General features: G+C 37.4%; 1 non-coding gene across 1 annotated transcript; it reads right to left on the bottom strand.

Moving 5' to 3' along the window:
- Positions 1–327: 327 nt before the first annotated feature.
- Positions 328–434, bottom strand: LOC145096661 (small nucleolar RNA R71). Its single transcript, XR_013704033.1, has one exon. It is a non-coding gene; the product is annotated as a small nucleolar RNA R71 (small nucleolar RNA).
- Positions 435–22,940: the final 22,506 nt, after the last annotated feature.

Genomic DNA, 22,940 nt, shown 5'->3' with positions numbered 1-22,940 from the left:
GTTGGTCCGGGGTTAGTACAACTTTCAATTCCTGCCACTGCCACATTCGAGCTGAAAGGACACATCCTTACTGCACTTAAGGATATTCCATTTTATGGGAAGGATCATGAGGATGCTTTTAAGCATCTAGATGAGGTCAATCACATTGCAGATTATTTCAATGCCCATAATGTTCCTAGAGAGACAGATTTGCTAAGGATGCTATCAGTCACTTTTAAAGGAGCTGCAAAAGACTGGCTGAAGGCACTACCACTTGGTGCAATCAGTACTTGGGCTCAGATGCGTGTGCATTATCTAGAACAATTATGCCCACCTTCCAAGATAGTTAAACTCAAGAAGGCAATAGCCAATTTTGAGCATAATCCGGGTGAGTCACTTTATGAGGCATGGGAATACTACAAAGGTTTGTTAAGGAATTGTCCACAACATGACCTTAACAATCAACAAGAAGTATTGATATTCTATGATGGGGTCAATGTCATGATAAGACAGCTCCTTGATACTCAAGTACAAGTTACAAAGGCATTCTCGTGAGTACCACAATCCAAGTTATGAAGGCATTAAAGGAATTGGGGTAGGAACATCTGAAGACATGGCTGCTGTGCTATCAATGCTCAACACTATGGATAGGAGGATGACCAAGATGGACCAGTCAATACATGCTATAAGAGTTGGTTGTGAAAGGTGCAATGGTCCACAGTTGACTAAAGATTTCCACTTGGATGAATATGGGAATAAAAGAGCTCAAGTTTGCTTATCGAGTGGGGATAAATATGATGAAGACTGGAGGAAACCAAAGGAGGAGTGGCTGCCATATGATGAATACAAGAAGTAGAAGGAGGAGAAATATAGGTAGACAGGCCGAGGCTTCCACCAAAAAGAGCAACCACCAACTGAGAAGAAAGTTGACATGGAAAACATGCTAGTTCGTTTTATGGAATCTTCTGAGAAAAGGCATGATGATACTGATGCAACACTTAAGGATCAAAGAATAATGATAAAAGAACAACAAGTAATGATGAAACAACATTAAGGAATGATGATTGACCAACAAGCATCTTTAAGAAATCGTCAAGCATTGATACACAATCTCGAAGCCCAAGTCGGTCAACTAACAACTTTGGTTAATGAAAAAATTTCTCTACAATTTACCGAAAAAAAAAGACTCAATCCCATGTCATGTTGATCGATACTGAAGAAGATGCTATTTTTGAGTTCCTAGAAGCCTTAGAAGTGGAGCCAAAGCAACTCGAACCAAAGTCGAAGAAGTCAAAGCTCGAAAATAAAAATGTTGTTGAAACACCGAACTCACGACGTGAACCCGCTATGCTTACAATGTGGGACCGGTCTGAACAGAAAACTTCTGAAAGTGTTTCGGCTTACCCTCTGCCTTTACCGTTTCCGTCCCGAGCTAATATTAGTCCACTGGAAAGGGAACATTAGGAGTTTATAAACCAAGTAAAGGGTATTCCAATAAATACTCCTTTTATTGAGTCGTTATCAAAAATTCCTGAGTACATGAAGTTCCTACAAGATTTGATAGACGCTTGACAACAATTGAAGAAAATTTCCAAGGTTATTTTAAGTGAGAAAAGTTCAAAAGTAGGGATGGGGGAGTTACCTAAGAAGATGGGAGATGTTGGACGCCTCACTCTTCCATGTAAGTTTGGGAATAATATGAAGACTTATGCTTTAGCCGATTATGGGGCTACCATAAATTTGATGCCTTATTCATTTTATCAGAAGCTGAATATTCAAAAGTTGAAGGCTACAAAAATGGTAATTCACATGGCAAACCGTTCAGTGACATAACCTCGGGGCATTGTAGAAGATATTCTAGTGAAAATTAGGAAATTCGTTTTTCGAATTGATTTTGTGGTTTTAGATATGAAAGAATATCTCGATGTTACGATTATTCTTGGTCGGCCTTTACTAAATACTACTGTTGCCTTCGTTAATATTCGTGAGTGCAAGCTCACTTTGAGAGTTGGAGATGAAAATGAAACTTTTGGAATAGAAGATGGTTTCCAAGGTAATGATGTTTGAGGTTAGGTTTTCAGTATTGATGAAGAAGATGAACTTGGAGAGTTGGAGAAGTTAATGGAAGAAGAATTAAAAACAATTCAACAAGTCAAACGAACAAAACCAAGAGCATCCACCCTATTTTTAGTTGAGGTATTTGCCTATATAAAACAAACTTCTTGGGTAAGCAAGGAAATCAACGATTTATCAAGTAATGAAGACGAGGTTACTTCTAAGGAGACGATTCTAGTTGTGAGAGAAGAGAAGATCCCCATGGAGCTTAAAAAGAATGAAGAAAATTGGAAAATAAAGGGACCAAACAAAACCTCGATATGGATGAGGTGAAAGCTAAAAAGGAGAGTTCGAAAGAAGGCGTATAAACGACGAGTTCAGGGTTACAAAAAGCGATGGAAGGAGCAAAAGGTTCAGCTGGTGACAGACTCTTCAGCCAGCTCAACTTAAGGAGGCATAGGGTCTGACTCATGACTCCATCAAAAAGAAGCGCTTCTCGGGAAGCAACCCGAGCCCGGTTTGAATTTTATTTTCCTTTTAGTTTTTGAATTCTAGTTTTTAGGAAAATCAATCGTCTCATCATATAAGTAATATTATGAATGGTAAAAAAAACATTAATTGTGGGGTACATGAATTAAATGGTAATTAATTAAGATTTATAGTTAATAAAAAATTGAATTTATTAAGTGAATATTTGATCAGATAGAAATCACGACGTGAGTGCATATACCTCATCACGTGAGTCTAGGAGGACTTATGGACTGTAACGCCCGCAAATCCGGGCTAGTCAAATTAGAGGCAATAAGGGTCAAAAACGACTTTTCGACAAAAGATTATTTAGAATAAATAATCTTAACCAAGTTGTAGAGTATGTTACAAGGTTTTCGTACATATAAAGAACGCCGAAATCCGAGTTATAACGAAGAAGTTATGACCCGTTGAAGTTTCGCGACGGAACCGGCACGATACCGGGAAGCGTAAATAGTGAATTTACGATAGAGCGAGATTTAGCCTTAGCGATCTAAACGAAAGTCGTAGAATATGTTAAACTAAGAACATTGATAAAAAGAACGCCCAAATCTGACTTCGTATGAGGAAGTTATGATTTTTCTAAGATTTAGCATAGTAGTGCACAGCCCGAAATCTGAATTTTAGATCGGTCGATTTTTAGCCGAAGGATCTAAATGAAAGTTATAGTACTCGTAAATACTAACGCGTGGATATAAAGAACGTCGATAATAGAGCTCGTATGCGAAAGATATGGACGAAGCTTAGTCCCTACTTTTCGAGCGCGGCGAATTCGATACAGTTTTGTAAATCCGAGATAGAATGAGAATTAGCCAACGAGGTCTAAATGAGAGTTGAATATCTCATTAATAGGAACTCAACGATAAAAAGACAGACAAAAACGGAACTCGTATGCGAAAGTTATGGACGAAGCTTAGTCTCTACTTTTCGAGCGCGGCGACTTCGATACAGTTTTGTAAATCCGAGATAGAATGAGAATTAGCTAACGAGGTCTAAATGAAAGTTGAAGATCTCATTAATAGGAACCCAACAGTAAAAAGACAGACAAAAACGGAGCTCGTATGCAAAAGTTACGGACGAAGCTTGGAGACTACTTTACTATACACTTCCTATAAATACAAGGGTGAACTCCTCATATTTTCTTCACACCATAAGCCTTTCTTTCTCTCTCTAACTTCTCTCTAACCTCCCTAAACCCCTCCCAAGTCTACGGAACCTCCCTAGCACGAGAAGAGAGCCCCGGAGCGCCCGACGGCTCCGAGAAGAAAAGCTTTCGGCTCGGAAACGCTGCTCCAGCGAAGCCCGGTTTTTAATAAAAACCCGCTGTAAGTGAGCTACGCCTATAGTATATTTAATATAGATTTTACTTAATTATAGTAACATTGTTAGGACCTTAAAATAATTATTTAGGCTATTATTATGAGTTATATTGAGTGTTATTTAACGCTTATATAATAGTAATAATAGCTAGACTATTAAATTAGTCTCGTCAAGCGTTAGACTAAACTCTAGTGGTAATGATACTAGGTTTCGTCAAGGGATAATTGTTTTAAGAGTAACGAAGTGCTGTCCGAGTGCCGACTCACCACCTTTCAAGTGAGTGCATGGTCCCTTTCATCTTACACATAGATATGAAGTATTTTATATAAACTACGTGCTATGTGTGCATATTATCTGAATACTTGCTGTCTATGCTGGTTGAACGTTTTATACATGTTTTAAAGGACTTAAACTGTATACGTATCTTATATATACGAAAATGTTGGGTATGAGATGGTAGATGAATGATGAGAGATAGAAGATGACGTGAGTATACATTGGCAGCTATAGACTTAGTGCCTATGGGACAAACACCGGTAGCTATGGACTTAGTACCTTTTAGACGTTGGTAGCTATGGATTTAGTACCTGTTGGGAATTGGTAGCTATGGACTTAGTACCTATTAGTTAGACGCTGGTAGCTAAGGATTTAGTACCTGTAGGAATTGGTAGCTATGGACTTAGTACCTGTTGAACATTGGTAGCTATGGACTTAGTACCTATTAGATAAAGACTGGTAGCTATGGATTTAGTACCCGATGAATAGACTATAGCAGCTATGGAATTAGTGCTTTATGAACGAACATTGGCAGCTATGGATTTAGTGCCAGTCCCATAACCCTGGAAGTAAGGGACTTCGGAATAAACGAATGCAGGATAGATGACTCTTAGGTTAAATCCTTAAAGAGTAAAGAAGATAATGGGGATGGGTAATTGGGTTGATTGTTTGATTGAACATAATAATTATATTATTGTGGGTTGAAAACCCTAAGTACTCACCAGGTTTCCCAACCTGACCCACTCAGTTTATGTATATCACAGGTGACGAAGTGAAGTGACATTACACTGAGAGATTTAAAAGAGATGTAGATCACTAGTGTAAATCATTGTAAGTTCTGTTTATGCTTATGTTTCGGTATTAACGATGACATCCCAAACATTTTAAAATAAAATAAATACGTTTCTTCAAAAATGTTTTAATAACGTATTTACCATGTTTTTCTGGGAACAAATTCCGCAACCTTTTTATAAAATGAAGTACTCTGATTTTTATAAAGCATAAACAAAATCGGTCTTTTCTGGCCGTGATTTTGGGGATGTCACAGTTGGTATCAGAGCATTAGTTTAAGCGAACTAGGAATATGGATTTATTTCTAGACATAAACTTAGAATGCTAAGCGATGATTATGAGGTGTGAGCACTAGCTTATTTTAGGAATTGTGCCTAAAATGCTTTTATGTGCTAAATGCTTTGTGCATGATATGTTGTTAATTGTTCGGATCTATGGTCTGTTGCCGACCGGATCTGGAAACCTTATGTGTTTAGGATTCTAAACGTATGACTACGGTATTAGAACTAGCATGTAAACGTTTCGGAGTGATAAGGATGATTTAAACGTCAAGTAAAGGTCTAAATTCACCTTATTCGGTGTATAGATCGAGATGGTAAGGACCCGTAGCGGAAACGTAAACGCAAATGGGAACAGGAACCAACCCCCAGTGGTTCAGCAAATACCTGTTGTAGAAAAAGTTGCGCCTGAGCCAGTCACCATGGTTGGAGTTCAAGCCATGATTCGGGCTATGTTGGCTGAACAAAGGGAAGAAATGAGACGTATGTTGAATAGGGACGGACCTACTATGCCCATTGAGCAACCCGAACTGATTCCCGAGCAATCTGAGGAAGGGAACTACAGCCGCCAAGTGAGTCAAGTTGGGACTCAAGGTGAGCAAAGGGATGGCCCAGAAGGGAGAAACAACAAGGATGGGCGGATGTACAAGAATTTCTTGGGTGCGAAACCCCCAAGTCTCTCAGGAAGCCCGAAGCCGGTTGAGATTATGGATTAGATCTCTGAGATGGAGATGGTGTTTGAGAGCTGCAGCTGTAACGAGAAACAGAAGACTGTCTTCGCTGTAAGACAACTGAAAACTGGAGTCTTGAGCTGGTGGAAGCTATTGGCAGATACGATGCCACGAGGAGAAGCCTTAAGGATGTCGTGGGAAGAGTTTTTGGAACAGTTGAAAATGCAGTACTGCTCAGAGGTAGATCTGATAGACCTAAACAACGAGTTTCAGAACCTGAAGAAAGGGAAGATGAGTGTTGATGAGTATGCCACCGCATTCACTGAGAGGATGAAGCTATTCCCCTACTTGGTGCCTACTGAACTCTCCAAGATTGATAGGTTTGCTAACGGACTGCCCACTGACTTTGGCCCAATGGTCAAAATGGCAACTACCTTGAAAGCAGCTGTTAGGGCAGCTAAGAACGTAGAGGCCCAGATAAGAGAAAAGGGTCTAGAAAAAGATAAGGCAGGAGAGAAGCGAAAGTTTGAGGGATCTTCGAGGTCGAACAAGGAAAGAAAATTCTCAAAACTTGGAGGAGCAGATGGAGGTGAAGCAAGATGGTGTGATAGATGCAAGAAGAAGCATGGTGGGAAGTGCAATGAAGAAGTGACTTGTTACAAGTGTGGGAGGACTGGCCACTATTCCAAAGACTGCACACATGATGATAAAGTATGCTACGGATGTGGAGGCAAGGGGCATATGTCCAGAGACTGCCCAAAGAAAAATAAAGCAGTAAGACCAGAAACGCCACCAAGGCCAAGGGCATTTCACATGATCCTCGACGAAGCAGAAAACCGTGCGAGGAATCACGGATGAGGACTTCATATCAGAAGAGCAAGTTATGTAGTAGCCATAGTATTTTATGATGTAGCCTAGTAGAGGCATAGTCTAGGGTGAACTTGAACACCTATGTAATCGTTTCAAGAATTAATATAAAACCTTCATTTTGTTATCTGATGTGTCGAATGATTGTGTGATTTGCTGCATGGTGACTTGGGAAACTGCGAGACAATACTTGGGACGAGTATGAGTAGGTGTGAATGGTAGTAGAGGCCTATACTACCGGAAGCACAGGACTCACACTTGGATCAGGGAAAGTCACAAGGTTACCAAGAAGCTAGTAATTGATTTCGTTTTATTCAAGTGTGTTGTTACCATCGTTTCGGTAATGACTAAGAAGATTGTTGATATTCCGACCCTAGTGGTCATATCGAATCGAGTCCGACTACGATGAGTATGTTGTGTGGTTCAGAGAACCAAGTTTGATGTAGCGTCCGACTTAAACCAAACGGTTGAAATCAAAGCGATCAATAGAAGTATCACACTCGTTGTTAAAGAAGTTGGTGGCTAGAAATGCCTAATGTTAAAGTGTGATTATATCACATTAGAACATGAAGGAAGGCATAGTCTGTTTTAGAATTTAACTCTAAGAGACCTAAGTCTAAGTGTTGCAACATACGATGATAGGTCATTAGAATATGACACATCGATCTATAGTAGTAATAAAAGAACTTATCTCAAGTCCGTATCCAGCAAGAATCGAGATTGTGACTTGAAGGTCATAATTTGGAGTCTAACATGAGGTAGAGAGCAGGTGCACGATCGAGTACTCTTACAGTCAATAAGTTTAAGAGATAGAATTGAAGGAATGTAGAAGTTATAATTATTACCTAGGATGAATAGATGACGCATGGAGTCATTATACGACCTTGTTTCGTTGATGATTCTGGGTCGTAATCATCCTAAGGGGGAGATAATTGTAACGCCCGCAAATCCGGGCTAGTCAAATTAGAGGCAATAGGGGTCAAAAACGACTTTTCAACAAAAGATTATTTAGAATAATTAATCTTAACCAAGTTGTAGAGTATGTTACAAGGTTTTTGTACATATAAAGAACGCCGAAATCCGAGTTATAACGAAGAAGTTATGACCCGTTGAAGTTTCGCGACGGAACCGGCACGATACCGGGAAGCGTAAATAGTGAATTTACGATAGAGCGAGATTTAGCCTTAGCGATCTAAACGAAAGTCATAGAATATGTTAAACTAAGAACATCGATAAAAAGAACGCCCAAATCTGACTTCGTATGAGGAAGTTATGATTTTTCTAAGATTTAGCATAGTAGTGCACAGCCCGAAATCTGAATTTTAGATCGGTCGATTTTTAGCCGACGGGATCTAAATGAAAGTTATAGTACTCGTAAATACCAACGCGTGGATATAAAGAACGTCGATAATAGAGCTCGTATGCGAAAGATATAGACGAAGCTTAGTCCCTACTTTTCGAGCGCGGCGAATTCGATACAGTTTTGTAAATCCGAGATAGAATGAGAATTAGCCAACGAGGTCTAAATGAGAGTTGAATATCTCATTAATAGGAACTCAACGGTAAAAAGACAGACAAAAACGGAACTCGTATGCGAAAGTTATGGACGAAGCTTAGTCTCTACTTTTCGAGCGCGACGAATTCGATACAGTTTTGTAAATCCAAGATAGAATGAGAATTAGCTAACGAGGTCTAAATGAAAGTTGAAGATCTCATTAATAGGAACTCAACAGTAAAAAGACAGACAAAAACGGAGCTCGTATGCAAAAGTTACGGACGAAGCTTGGAGACTACTTTACTATACACTTCCTATAAATACAAGGGTGAACTCCTCGTATTTTCTTCACACCATAAGCCTTTCTTTCTCTCTCTAACTTCTCTCTAACCTCCCTAAACCCCTCCCAAGTCTACGGAACCTCCCTAGCACGAGAAGAGAGCCCCGGAGCGCCCGACGGCTCCGAGAAGAAAAGCTTTCGGCTCGGAAACGCTGCTCCAGCGAAGCCCGGTTTTTAATAAAAACCCGCTGTAAGTGAGCTACGCCTATAGTATATTTAATATAGACTTTACTTAATTATAGTAACATTGTTAGGACCTTAAAATAATTATTTAGGCTATTATTATGAGTTATATTGAGTGTTATTTAACGCTTATATAATAGTAATAATAGCTAGACTATTAAATTAGTCTCGTCAAGCGTTAGACTAAACTCTAGTGGTAATGATACTAGGTTTCGTCAAGGGATAATTGTTTTAAGAGTAACGAAGTGCTGTCCGAGTGCCGACTCACCACCTTTCAAGTGAGTGCATGGTCCCTTTCATCTTACACATAGATATGAAGTATTTTATATAAACTACGTGCTATGTGTGCATATTATCTGAATACTTGCTGTCTATGCTGGTTGAACGTTTTATACATGTTTTAAAGGACTTAAACTGTATACGTATCTTATATATACGAAAATGTTGGGTATGAGATGGTAGATGAATGATGAGAGATAGAAGATGACGTGAGTATACATTGGCAGCTATAGACTTAGTGCCTATGGGACAAACACCGGTAGCTATGGACTTAGTACCTTTTAGACGTTGGTAGCTATGGATTTAGTACCTGTTGGGAATTGGTAGCTATGGACTTAGTACCTATTAGTTAGACGCTGGTAGCTAAGGATTTAGTACCTGTAGGAATTGGTAGCTATGGACTTAGTACCTGTTGAACATTGGTAGCTATGGACTTAGTACCTATTAGATAAAGACTGGTAGCTATGGATTTAGTACCCGATGAATAGACTATAGCAGCTATGGAATTAGTGCTTTATGAACGAACATTGGCAGCTATGGATTTAGTGCCAGTCCCATAACCCTGTAAGTAAGGGACTTCGGAATAAACGAATGCAGGATAGATGACTCTTAGGTTAAATCCTTAAAGAGTAAAGAAGATAATGGGGATGGGTAATTGGGTTGATTGTTTGATTGAACATAATAATTATATTATTGTGGGTTGAAAACCCTATGTACTCACCAGGTTTCCCAACCTGACCCACTCAGTTTATGTATATCACAGGTGACGAAGTGAAGTGACATTACACTGAGAGATTTAAAAGAGATGTAGATCACTAGTGTAAATCATTGTAAGTTCTGTTTATGCTTATGTTTCGGTATTAACGATGACATCCCAAACATTTTAAAATGAAATAAATACGTTTCTTCAAAAATGTTTTAATAACGTATTTACCATGTTTTTCTGGGAACAAATTCCGCAACCTTTTTATAAAATGAAGTACTCTGATTTTTATAAAGCATAAAAAAAATCGGTCTTTTCTTGCCGTGATTTTGGGGATGTCACATGGACCACTTTTCTGTTAGCCCAATAAGTATATAAGTACACTTGATGATTAATTGGATGACCCAACTACATAAACCAAGACGCCTCACGACGTGAGTAATTAAAAACTCAGGATGTGAATGTTGAATTACATGGAACCACATGCTAAGGGCCAAAACCCACTTTGACCTAATCACTTCTCCATTCCCACGAAGTGAGGCAGTTCTCCTGGTACCCCCACCATTCCAATTGCGGCCATATAAAACTCAATATTCCATTTTAGCTTACGTCATCTACACTCTAAGGTATTGATTTCATGATTTTAATGGTTAATTTTTACGTTAATAATTAAATATAGGGCTAGGGTTTGTGTTTTGTAAATTGTTGAAATGTTGCCCTAAAATTCGTGTTATAACCATTGCATGTGACTGGATTATGCTTAGGATTGTTATAGGAGTAAACCCCAACCGTTTTATTGGATCAAATTATACATTTCATTGAATGATTCTAGCCTGCGCTGTCGAACTCACAACATGAGTTCCTAGGAATTCACGACGTGAATTCTGGGCTTGGTGAACCTTTTGTTGTTTGATTCTAATGTGCTAGATATTTTTCTATTTTGGTTTGTGTTATTTCTTGTTTTGCGGGAAATGGCTCCTAGGCTAGAGATTCCAGCTGGGTTGGCTAGCTTTCACCCATTTTATGTCTTCCCAACGAATGTGTCGCGGGATGTTCTTACTCGTTATACCAACCGTCTAGGGTGGTTACATAACCGTGAGTTCGCTGTCGCCCCGACTCTGAATTGGCAAATGTTGAGGGATGTTGGAATTGTTGACCGGTTGACCCCATTTTTTACAAAATTATTTGTGGGGAATGGGTACTCAAAACATGCAAGGGATGGAACAATCTTTTTGCTATCCAGGAACGGGTCTAAGGAGTTATGTGTGGTATTTTTCTCTATTGTAGCATTTCATGAGAATGTCCAAGGTGCCACTTATCCGCAAGCCTTGGTTTTCCGTTTAGGCAGAGAATATCGGGAGTGTAGCTTGGTTGAGTTCTTGTGGAGAATGGGTTTGTATGAAGCCCATGAGGCCATGACTTTCGAGCTCATCATGTTTTTGCGAGAGGCTGCCCGAGATTACGAGGGAGAAGCATCGGGGCTTGAATTTTGGAGCAATATCACGTCGGGAGTGTTCAATTCCGATGTATCACCAGAAAGTAGTATCACGTCAACCATTCACCATCTTATTCACCGACTCATTACTTCTTCCATCCACCACAAGGGCCATGGAGACAAAGTTACAAAGTTGAATTTGTTTTTCTTATCGGCTATTCTGAAGTCGGGAGTGTGTTGCAATATCCTGTACTTTCTGGCCCGCTACTTAGCGGAGTATGCAGTGAGTTCCCGACCTGGGAGCCCGATATATGGAGGACATTTCGTCACCCGTTTGGCCCGATCCAACGGTATGATAATTCTTGACATCACGAGGTCCTTGACTTGCATGGAGGGGAATGAGTTTTCCTTGTGTTATATGGAAACAATGAGGGTGGTGAGGAACTATGGGACATATTGGGGGATTGTGTACTCCGATGATAATGGTGAAGAACAACCAAGCATGCAACCCGAGCAACAACCGCAACTGAGACCTCACCGACGAAATATGCGAGCATGTGGAGAAACGGGAAGAACTCAAAGATTTGAAGGCGGTATACCCAACGACCCATTCCAAAGTCGGGTGGGTACATATTTTGACAACCTTCGTGTGGGAGTTACTTATAATATCCATCTTGTCGAGGGTATTTATTCCCACATGCGTGTGATTCGGCCACCCACCGTGCCACCACATTGCCTGTATATCCCGACATGGGAAGAACTTTGGATGTCGTGGGGAGATGGGGCTGGAACGAGTGGAGCACACGAGAACGATTGATCATTTTGTTTATTTATTCTTAGTTTTTAGTTTAGTTTTGTTTGTTTTTATTTTGTTTTGAAATTTGGTTGGATTGTAAAACTATTTAAGTTATTATGTTACTTTTTACTTCCTTTGGTTATTAATTTTCAAATGTACTCGAGGAGTCGTGGGAGAAGAATGTCAAGAAATTAGTTCGTTCATATTTAGCCGAGAGAGCGTTAGAATCGAGAGTCAAGACCCACGGTTAGAAATAAGTGTGGGGTGAGTCAAGATAGAGGATATAAGGTTGATTGAGGATTTGAGGTCTTTGATTAAACTCGTTGAAGGTTGATTCTTGAAGGATGACGTATGAATGAAGAAACGTTAGTGTAGTAAAAGAAGCGTAAGAACGCAACAACGCATGGCCTGAAATATAAATCGATAAAAAAGCCTTAAAAGCATAACTCGCTTTAGGAAGGTTGGTTCTTGAAAACATTGTATTGAAAATTGAGAAGTCGCTAAGAATTCAAAAAATATGTAAAAACAGCTTAAAGTAAGTTTCGAAGGAAGGCCTTCCACTTCAAAACTTACATGTGCCTCAACGATCTCAACTACAAACATATTTGAATTTTCTCTACATAATATATTTTATATCAGCTAAAACTATATGTATATATACTAATCAGGACTCTCGTAGGGGCCCCGAGATTTGGAGAGGCCCGGGGCGGTCGCCCAACTTGCCCTCCCTCTAGGGCCGGCCCTATGTGTGTGTGTGTCTATATATATATATATATATATATATATATATATATATATATATATATATATATATATATATATATATATATATATATATATATATATATATATATATATATATATATATATATATATATATATATAAATATATAGGGTAAAGTGAATATAACTAACAACCTTATATAAGCTTAGGTACCTAACCTCATCAAACTACGTCATTTTGCATTAAATTTTCATTGCAATCATCCAAGGTTCTTAAACTTCATCCCTAAACTTGATTTACTTCAAAAAAAATTGGAAATTCATCATTATATTTCCCCTACATCCTTTCATTTGTAGCGGTAGGATATGAAGCTCATCATGTGGTATTCGGTAGAAAGACGTGATGTAAAAGAAAGATATTGGTGAAAGTCCAAAGATTTGGAAGTAATCAAGTTATGAAGTTGAAGTTTAAGAACCTTAGACAATTACAATGTAAATATGATAGAAACCGCTGTATATTATGGAGTTAGGTACCTAAGTTTATATAAGGTTGTTAGGTATATTTACTTTACCCATATATATATATATATATATATATATATATATATATATATATATATATATATATATATATATATATATATATATATATAAAATGTTGCAGTTTTTAACTATGTATTAGTTTCACTTAAATGAATTAATCATATATTTGAAATGTCCAACAAAACATATTTCGCACTAGAGTTGTGAGATATTCCTATAATGCGAAATGTATATAGAAGTGGACATAAGCAAAACAAGCATTCGATGTATATGACGACGATATTTTAACGGAGCTTATAATCTGTCTGATGGACAATACCATAAAAAAATTTATTTATAATTAAGATTCTCGGTCGTGAGAGTATTGATTGTTATTGTGAAATGTTACCTAAAAAAACTAAAGTGATAAATTTAACATAGGGATCTTGTTTAACAATATGCATAAATATTTTTTTAAAGGGATAATGATATAAAAAGTTAAGATATTTTTTAATTTTTATACATTCATTAACTGAGTTTTTTATTTTATTTTTTTTTTCACATATTTCCATCGAACTTATTGAACTGTTCAAAAAACATTCTTATGATCTGCTATCAGAGGTTTTGCCGGTTTCCGGTGTGTTTGACAGCTCCGTCGAGGCGAAGCTCCGGTTATCTTTTCCGGCAACTCTCTGGCGTTCATGATTTTTCCAACGAACTCAAGAACTCACGACTCTTCTCTCCTATCTCTTTCTTAGATCAATGAGTTCTTTTTCTCTCTTTTATTTTGTTAAATTAGATCAATGAGTTTTTTTTTTTCTCTGTTTTATTTTGTTAAATGGTTAATATGTTAAATGGAACCTCTCATTTTGTATTCATGTAATTAACCCTTTTGCAACCTGTTTTGTATTTTTGTATTTAACCATTTTGCAACTTGCCTTTATAGACAAAAGGGTACAATGCAAAATAAATAAATAATAATAAAACAAATCTAAATGAGAAACACCAAAATCACTCTATAGACAAAAGGGTACAATGAAAAAAAAAATTCGAAAAAGATAATTGTATTAGACCCCACCGAAAATCAACTCAACTCAAATTAGACCCCATGTGTTTTGTTGCTAATAAACAACACACTTTCTGTTCTAAAAACCAACATTTGCATGATCGTTTGTGGAAAGACATATATATATTGACCGTTAATATTATAAAAGTTGTTGCTACCGACGTGGACGAATTACATTCTCCTACTGTCAATGGTTAATATATATCATTGTACATTGCATACAATAGTAAACATTTTTATAGATTTATAGCCAAACCTGCACATGTTAATACATGGGTATTTCCTACATCATTTGGCCAGGGAGCTTGGTTTGATAGGATGTCTTATCCAAATGTATTAGCTTATATATTAGTTGTGAGTAGGGCTGTAAATAAACCAAACAAACACGAACAAGGTCTTATTCATGTTCGTTCGTTTAAGTTAGTCGAACAATAAACGAACACGAACGGATAAACGAACGAGATTTTCTTGTTCATGATCGTTCGTTTAACAAATTACTTTGTTTATGTTCGTTCATTTATGTTCGTGAACATGTAAACGAACAAACATAAAAACACACACACACACACAATTAACATATATGAACATAAATGAACATATAGTATAACAATATACTAAAAAATTGAATATAAATGAATATAAATAAACTTAAACGAACGAACATAAATGAACGTTCACGAACATCATAAACAAACGTTCACGAACATAAATGAACCAATGGGATCATTGTTCATGTTCGTTCATTTAACTAAACAAGCGATAACTTTTGTTCATGTTCTCTCATTTATTAAATAAACGAACTTTCCGCCGAATAGTTCACGAACAGTTCGCCAAACGTTCAGTTCGTTTACAGCTCTAGTTGTGAGACTAATGTATTACATGAGTTTATTTAAAAAAATAAACAAACATGAATATCAATTTAAAAAATATAAATTGACAAGAAAAAATGTAAAATATTAAATATTAAAATTGAAGTGCTTATTTATCTTTTAAATTTAAATTAATAATTTAAATAAATAAGCAACTAAAATAGTTGAATTTAATTTAGAAATTTTGAATTATAGGAGAAGATGCATTCTAAATTGGATATACATTTAGTAATACATTTATTAAATTTAAGTATTATATGAAATTTAGTAAAATAGTAAAAAAAAAAAAAAAAAAACTTCAAAATAACACATGTATATAATTTAATTTAATTTACCACAAAATGACATGTGAAATAATGCATAAGAGGATGATAAACGACACAATTATATTCATTTATTGGGGAGGATTTATTGTGTATTTGGCCTTTGGCCTTGTTGGGCTCAGCTTTTTCTTTTAATTTGTATTCCATATATTTTGGAATATACACCATTCCCATTCACGGGAATTACGACTAATATGGTATAACGACCATAATCCATTTTTTCTCTATGATTCTTTCCTTTCACGATCACATCTGCTCCTTAATATCCTTCTTCTTTTTTGTTCTGTTTTCTTTGTGGTCGGCCTTAGCTTCCCTCCATGACTGGTGAATCTTTAAACAAAGATGCTATCGACAAACCCCGGTATCACCAGCATTCAAACCTATGTTCTGATTACCCTTGACCTTGATGAATTTAATTATGACACCTGGTGTGAGCTTTTCACTACATGTTGCATCGGTTTTGGTGTCAAACATCATATCATAGATCCTGTACCAGCAAAACCCACCAACGACTGAGAACAACTTGAGAATCTTGTCCAACTCTGGATTTTTGGTACAATCCACAAATCCTTGTCGCTACATATGGTATTGAAAGTAGAAATGACAGCATATGACCTATGGAAAGGTCTCAAAAACCTCTTTCGTGAGAACAAAGACTCGCGTGCAATGCAACTTGATCAAGATCTTCGGTCCATCGAGATCGATGAAATGTCTATTCATGACTACTATCACAAAATCAAAGTGTTATCAGACCTCCTTGCCAGCATCAATCAACCCGTACCTGGGAAGAACTTAGTCATCTACATGATCAACGACCTTAGAGATAAATTTGATAGTTTTGCAAGTATTATCCGCCACCACCATCCCATCCCTTCCTTCTAAGAAGCTCGCTCCATGCTCATGGTTGAAGAAACACGCCTACATCGTCACCACCCTTCACAGGTTTCACATCGTGATCACAACTCCTCTCCTGCTACCCTTCTTGTCTGTCACGATGGTCATCATCAACCCTCATAGTCTCACTGTGAAAATCGAGAACATTGTCAATACAGTGGCGATGGCCGCTGACAATTCAATGACCGTCGACAAAATAATGATTGTCGATGAAGGAATAATCGACGGTAGCAAGATCAATGCTCCAATAACAATGGGAATTCTCCCCCGTGGGCCTCCTGGAATGCTTTTTACCCTCCTCCATGGGTTGCTTTTAATTGGAAACTGATGTAGACTTTAGGCCAGCAACATAAAAGACAACCCACTCCGAATTGGGTTCTTGGACCATCGTCTAGGCAGAAGCAACAACATCAACAATAGACCCAACACCGTGCTACCTTCTCCTCATGGTATGCTAAAAAAAACTACCCAAATCAGCCTACTAATCTCCCTCAAGTGTTTCAGGCAATGAGTTCCAAGACCCATCTACTTCTGAATGGTTTATGGCACCAGAGCTACCAATCATCTCTCATTGGATACGGGTAACTTACATATTATTTTTAATACACGCCTTTTTTCATCAATCCTTGTTGGCGACGGGTCTCTACACCTGTCACCAACACGAGTAATGGCATTTTATTAACTCTTTCTCACACATTACACCCTAATAATGTTCATGTAAATCCAAATTATTAAACATTTGATTTATGTGCGTACTTTTACTCGTGATAACAATTGTTCCATTGATTTTGACAAACATGTTTTTTTTTTGTGAAGGATCCCCTGACCAACCAAACCCTAATCCATTGTGATAACACAAACGAGCTCTACCCTTCTCATTGCATCAAGAATCTCCTTCAAGTTTTGTTATCTTCCAGTCCGTCTATATGGAACCAAAGACATGGACATCCCAACAATGAAGTGCTTTGTTTTATGATTTCTAGTAATTTAGTTCCAAGTAATAAGACTATGTCACAATCTCTTTTCAATGCTTGTCAATTAGGAAAACATGTTTTTCTCCCATTTTTTAGCTCCAATAAAATCGTTCATGCTCCTTTTGATATTATGCACTCTGACATTTGGACATCTCCCATTACAATCCTAGGTGGTTTAAAATACTAATTTTCCGTGACCACTATTCTCACTATATTTGGGTTTACCCGCTGAGACAAAAAAGTGACGCCACATCCAAATTCTTACACATTTATGCATTTGTCCACAATCAATTCAAAAACTGAAATTCATGCTTTTCAATTGGGAGAGGAGGGTTCGACAACCAAACTCTCTGCTATCTCTTTGACCAAAATGGTATCAAATTCAAATTTTCATGTCCGAAAATGTCTCAACAAAATGAAAAATTGGAACGCATGCTTTGCACTATAAATAGATTCATCCGTTCTCTAATGTTCCAAGCTTACATCCGACCCACTTTTTGGGTTGAAGATCTACATATGGCATCTCATATTCTTAACCGTCTTCCATCCAAATCAATGAGCAAGTTAGTCCCTCACTTCAAACTATATAATAAAAACCACACTTTTGATTACCATCGGGTATTTGGTTGCCTATGTTAGCCTAAATTCATGCTCCTCATATTCTTGTTCCCGCTCTTTTCCTTGCATTGTTTAAGCTACCCCAAAAATCACTGGTGTTTTCGAAGCTTTAACCTTCACACTAAAAAGGTCATCTTCTCTCGTCACGTAACTTTTGACGAGAAAACATTACCTTATGCTTCCATCACATACCAAATAACCCTCCTTCATATGATTTTCATCACTCTAGTATTGAACCCAACCCCATTGCCACCAGTTTTCTCACTTATGTCACCCCACCTCTGCCTCATTTGGTGAATGACTGCCCTATGGCCCTGCCATCTCCCTCTAAGGGCTCCTATGCTACCATTGGCAATGCTCCATTCTCGCCTCTAACCCTTGTGCATCCTGATCAACCCTCTCAAACATCTCAAAGCATCAACAACCCACTGCCATTGGTAGCCCCACCCACTTCTCAATTAATCAAAATGCGCTCTTTATCAGATATTGTTAAACCCATTCATTGGCTTAATCTTCATATCAATCCTCTCTCTCCTATTCCATAATCTCATATACAAGCCCTTAATGACCCGCATTGGAAAAATGTCGTGCATGATGAATATAGTGTGCTTATTAAAAATAATATATGGTACCTTGTTCCTCGACCTACAGGGGTTAATATTGTTCGTTCAATGTGGCCTTTTAGACACAAATTTGATGAAGATGGAACTATTGGTAGGTAAAATGCATGCCTTGTTGCAAACGGTAAAAGCCAACAACCGGGTGGTGATTGCGAGGATACATTAAGTCCAATTGTTAAACCTACCACGATTCGTACTGTGTTCAACATTATAGTTTCTAAACAATGGCTTGTACACCAATTGGATGTTAAAAATGCTTTCTTGCATGGTCACTTAACCAAGATTGTTTTTATGTATTAGCCACCAGGATTTGCAGACCCTTGTACTCCTCATCATTTATTTCGCCTTCAGTGATCCCTATATGGTGTAAAATAGGCTCCTCGAGCATGGTTGTAGTGCTTTGCCCAACACACCACCACCCTTGATTTTCAACAAAGAAAAAACGACTCATCATTGTTCATCCTTTGGCATGGACACAAAGTTTCTTATCTTCTTCTTGATGTTGATGATATTATGCTCATGGCCTCCACTACGACTCTCCTTCAAAGCATTATCTCCAAACTCAGCCATGAGTTTGCCATGATGAATCTTGGCCCACTTAATTATTTTCTTGGTATATCTATCTCTCGGTAATCCAAACGGATGTTTTTATCTCAGAAAAAAGTATGTTACCAATTTGTTATAGAGAGTACATATGTCGAAATGCAATCCCTCTCGCACACCTGGTGTTCCTTCTCCAAAACTCGGTGCCGACGGACCTCAATTCATTGATGCCACTTTCTACCGTAGTCTTGAGGGCCATTATAGTATTTGACATTTACACAACCATATATATATCCTTTTCCGTTTAACATATATGTTTGTATATGTGTGACCCTCGCAAACAACATCTTCAGGCTCTCAAGTGCATCCTCTGATATGTTCGTGGTAATCTGGATTATGGATTACGACTGTACTCATCCTCGTTTATCTCTCTGACAACTTACTCTGATGATGACTAAGGGGATGCCCAGTCTCTCTTTGATCAACATCTGGTTATTGTGTTTTTCTTGGGGATAATCTCATTTCTTTTTCATCTAAACCACAACATAGAGTCTCTCGCTCAAGTGTCGAAGTAGAATATCGTAGCTTAGCCAACGTCATTGCAGAGAAAGCATGGTTGCGCAATCTTTTATTGGAACTTCACCATCCCTTACAATCTGCCATATTGGTGTACTAAGATAATATCAACGCCATTCACATGTCTACCAATCCGGTTCAACATCAACGAACCAAGTACATTGAGCTTGACCTTTACTTCATTCGGGATAAATTTGTTATTGGCCATGTTCATGTTGGGTTTTGAGCATTCTAACACTCCTAAGAGTACATGCAACCCTAAATACCTTGGATCTATGTTTTCTCTATTATACATGCAAATAAGAACTTTCCAAGGTATTATCCTAATCTAGCATACAAAACAATAAATGTGACAAGATATAATACATACCTCTTTGATGTAGAAAGTCTTCATGAAGCTTGAGTGCCTAGTGCCCCAAGTGTGACACCTCAAATGGTTCACACAAAACCAAATACACTTGGAAAAACTTGAGAGAATTCTACACTCATGAAAATCGGCTAGCCCTTTCTTACTCTCACTAGTCACCGATTTTGTCAAGAATAAGATCTTTATATAGTGTTACAATTAGGGTAAACCCTAATTGTCATGACTTTCCATTTCCTTGGATCCATGGGTTCAAAAACACCATGGAGCATCCATGGACCATCCTATGGGTTTTAGCCCAACTTGATTATCCATGGAGCATTAGCCCACTATACAACTATGGATGATTTACACAATCAACCCATATATTTAATTAGTCTTCTTTTGATCACTTAATTAATCCTAGATTAATTCTTGATCAATACTAATTAAATAATCTTATTATTCTTATTATTAATATATTAGAACTTATAATATATTGATAACCATAAGTGTCTTATTTCTCTCATTATAGTCTATCCAAGTGCATAATGCCATGCAACCCAAATGGACCATGCCAGGTCGGGTCAAGTCTTACCAATTATAGTTATGGACTTAGACATTAATTCAACAGTCTCCCACTTGGATAAGTCTAAAACTATTATTGCGTATGACTTCAGGAACCAAATGGCAATCGTAGCTCTCAAAACCTTCTGTCGAACTCTGACCTTGTCGATGAACTCTGACCGTTGTCAATGACTTGTCCATTAGATAAGGGATCATATATTCCTCCATTCTAGATATCATATGGACTGAGACATGGATTATAATCATTCTCTCTGTCCATTTTTTGTTTCCCGATTTCCGATTTATGACGACTGACTAATTAAACAAATCAAATCAGTCCTGGCCCGGCCGAGCACTTCCATTTGTCATCATCAAATCATCGAGGGGCCCACAGATATCACTTTTATCCCGAAGGTAAAAGGAATGGATAAACTTTGACTCATATGGCTTGTTCTACTACTTGTTGAATCATACACAAAGGCACGTTTTATAGCACCGAGTTACCAAATGCGTTTTCGTGCAATCAATGTACAACCAACTCATAGTAACAACTCATATCTCTAGGTTTGAAGAATATAAGATATTATCGTCTCATGATCACTAGTGATAAAATCCATGAAGTGATTCCAATGAGCGCGGGTTGAATCCAATACCCAAAACTAATGAGCACTCATGAGTGTTGTAGCCCTTTGTCCAACACCTTAGACCTCTACAAGCCAACCCATGACAGTCTTAATTCATATCTACTTCCAACATATGACCGACTGTGGATGGTTTGAATAACTTAGTCATTCCGGAAGAATAACCTAGTTTATTCTGGAAGTCAAAACATGCAAAATGAAACACAATAATAATTGAATCCAATATGGTATCAAAACCTATGAACATAAATAAAACACCTTTTATTTATCACCATATGATTACACATTATTCATTGTATACTGTTTCAGCTATCAACTTTATTCTTGAATTTAAAACAATAGTTGTCCCATGCTCCAAGCATGTACACTATGTTTTCTAAACACTAGTCATGCCATACACCAAGTATGCATACTATGTTTGTCTATGATCTTCACTTTGTGAACTAGATCAATTGAACATAACTCCAATGATCCTCTTTTCACAGTCCCAAATCCTTACTGCAAATGCAAGAATTCCAAATTCATGCCATTTACTGAAATCTGTTAGATTCTAAACTTATATGCATTGATCCTCTTGTAATGATTATGCACAAAGTCAGAAAGACTTGACAACAATCATTACAGAGTATTCCAAAGGAGATCAGCTCCTTGGAAACATCCTTCTTGCATTAAGTTTCCTTAATCTTACACAGATTGAAAATTCTAACTTTGAAACATTTCCAAATTCCATTTTGACTATCACTTCTGAACAAGAGTTGCCTCCTTACAGATTATGTCAATATGGTCCTTCTAGAATTATCACTATACTTCCAACTGTCCTTGAGCAACCAATCTTTGGTAAACCTTAGATTGTCCCCGACAATTGTTTAATCCTTTTAGTCATATCCAGTTCTAAACCATTTTCCCTTCTTAATGCCCCAGGCATTTGGAAAATTTTAGAAAGGATGAATATAGCACATGTAATCGATCCTATATCCGAAGCATATGGGACACGATTCATGATGTCTCACATAAAGACTAAACCAGTCTTTTGCTATAACATTTCCATTTCTATTTGCCAAGTTGTCATAATTCAGATTATGAAAAGGGATGCCGTAATCATAATCAAATTCTAGAACGCAAATAATGGACCCATATACAAAATTTCCTTATGTTGAGCCATTCCAACATGAAATTCATATATATATCCTTGACTAAATGATTAAAACCTCACGATCTAAGCTTATAGATTTGAGATGAAGTATAATTTCCTCTCCCTTAATTATAGCAAAACAACTTTTCCCAATTGAAACTTTTGTTTTCTATAATTAACATTGCTAGCTTGCAATACTTATCATAATTATCATGCTCCCACTATCATGATGATTATTAGCATAACACTTATGCTCCCACTAGCTTTGACATGTACTCAGAAATCTGCTGACTTTCTTACCAAAGTTCAGATTTCTGATACTAGATTGTTTTGATAAAACTTTATCAAAATCATACACCTTCCCTTAGATAGCACACTTGTGTGTCTAAACAATTATGAAGAGGGATGCCGTAATCATAATGGTTAGACCTTTTTGCCACTTCTCACAAGTCCAGGTTAGTGTGCCGGTAAACTACACACGCTCCACTAACGACTTTGAGAATGCAAATATCACAATTGCTATCTAGTTAAA

Source organism: Lactuca serriola, chromosome 3, assembly GCF_051521515.1.
Source record: "Lactuca serriola cultivar US96UC23 chromosome 3, Lser_US96UC23_V15, whole genome shotgun sequence".
Classification (NCBI taxonomy): Eukaryota; Viridiplantae; Streptophyta; class Magnoliopsida; order Asterales; family Asteraceae; genus Lactuca; species Lactuca serriola.
This window is presented reverse-complemented; position numbering and strand designations above follow the sequence as displayed.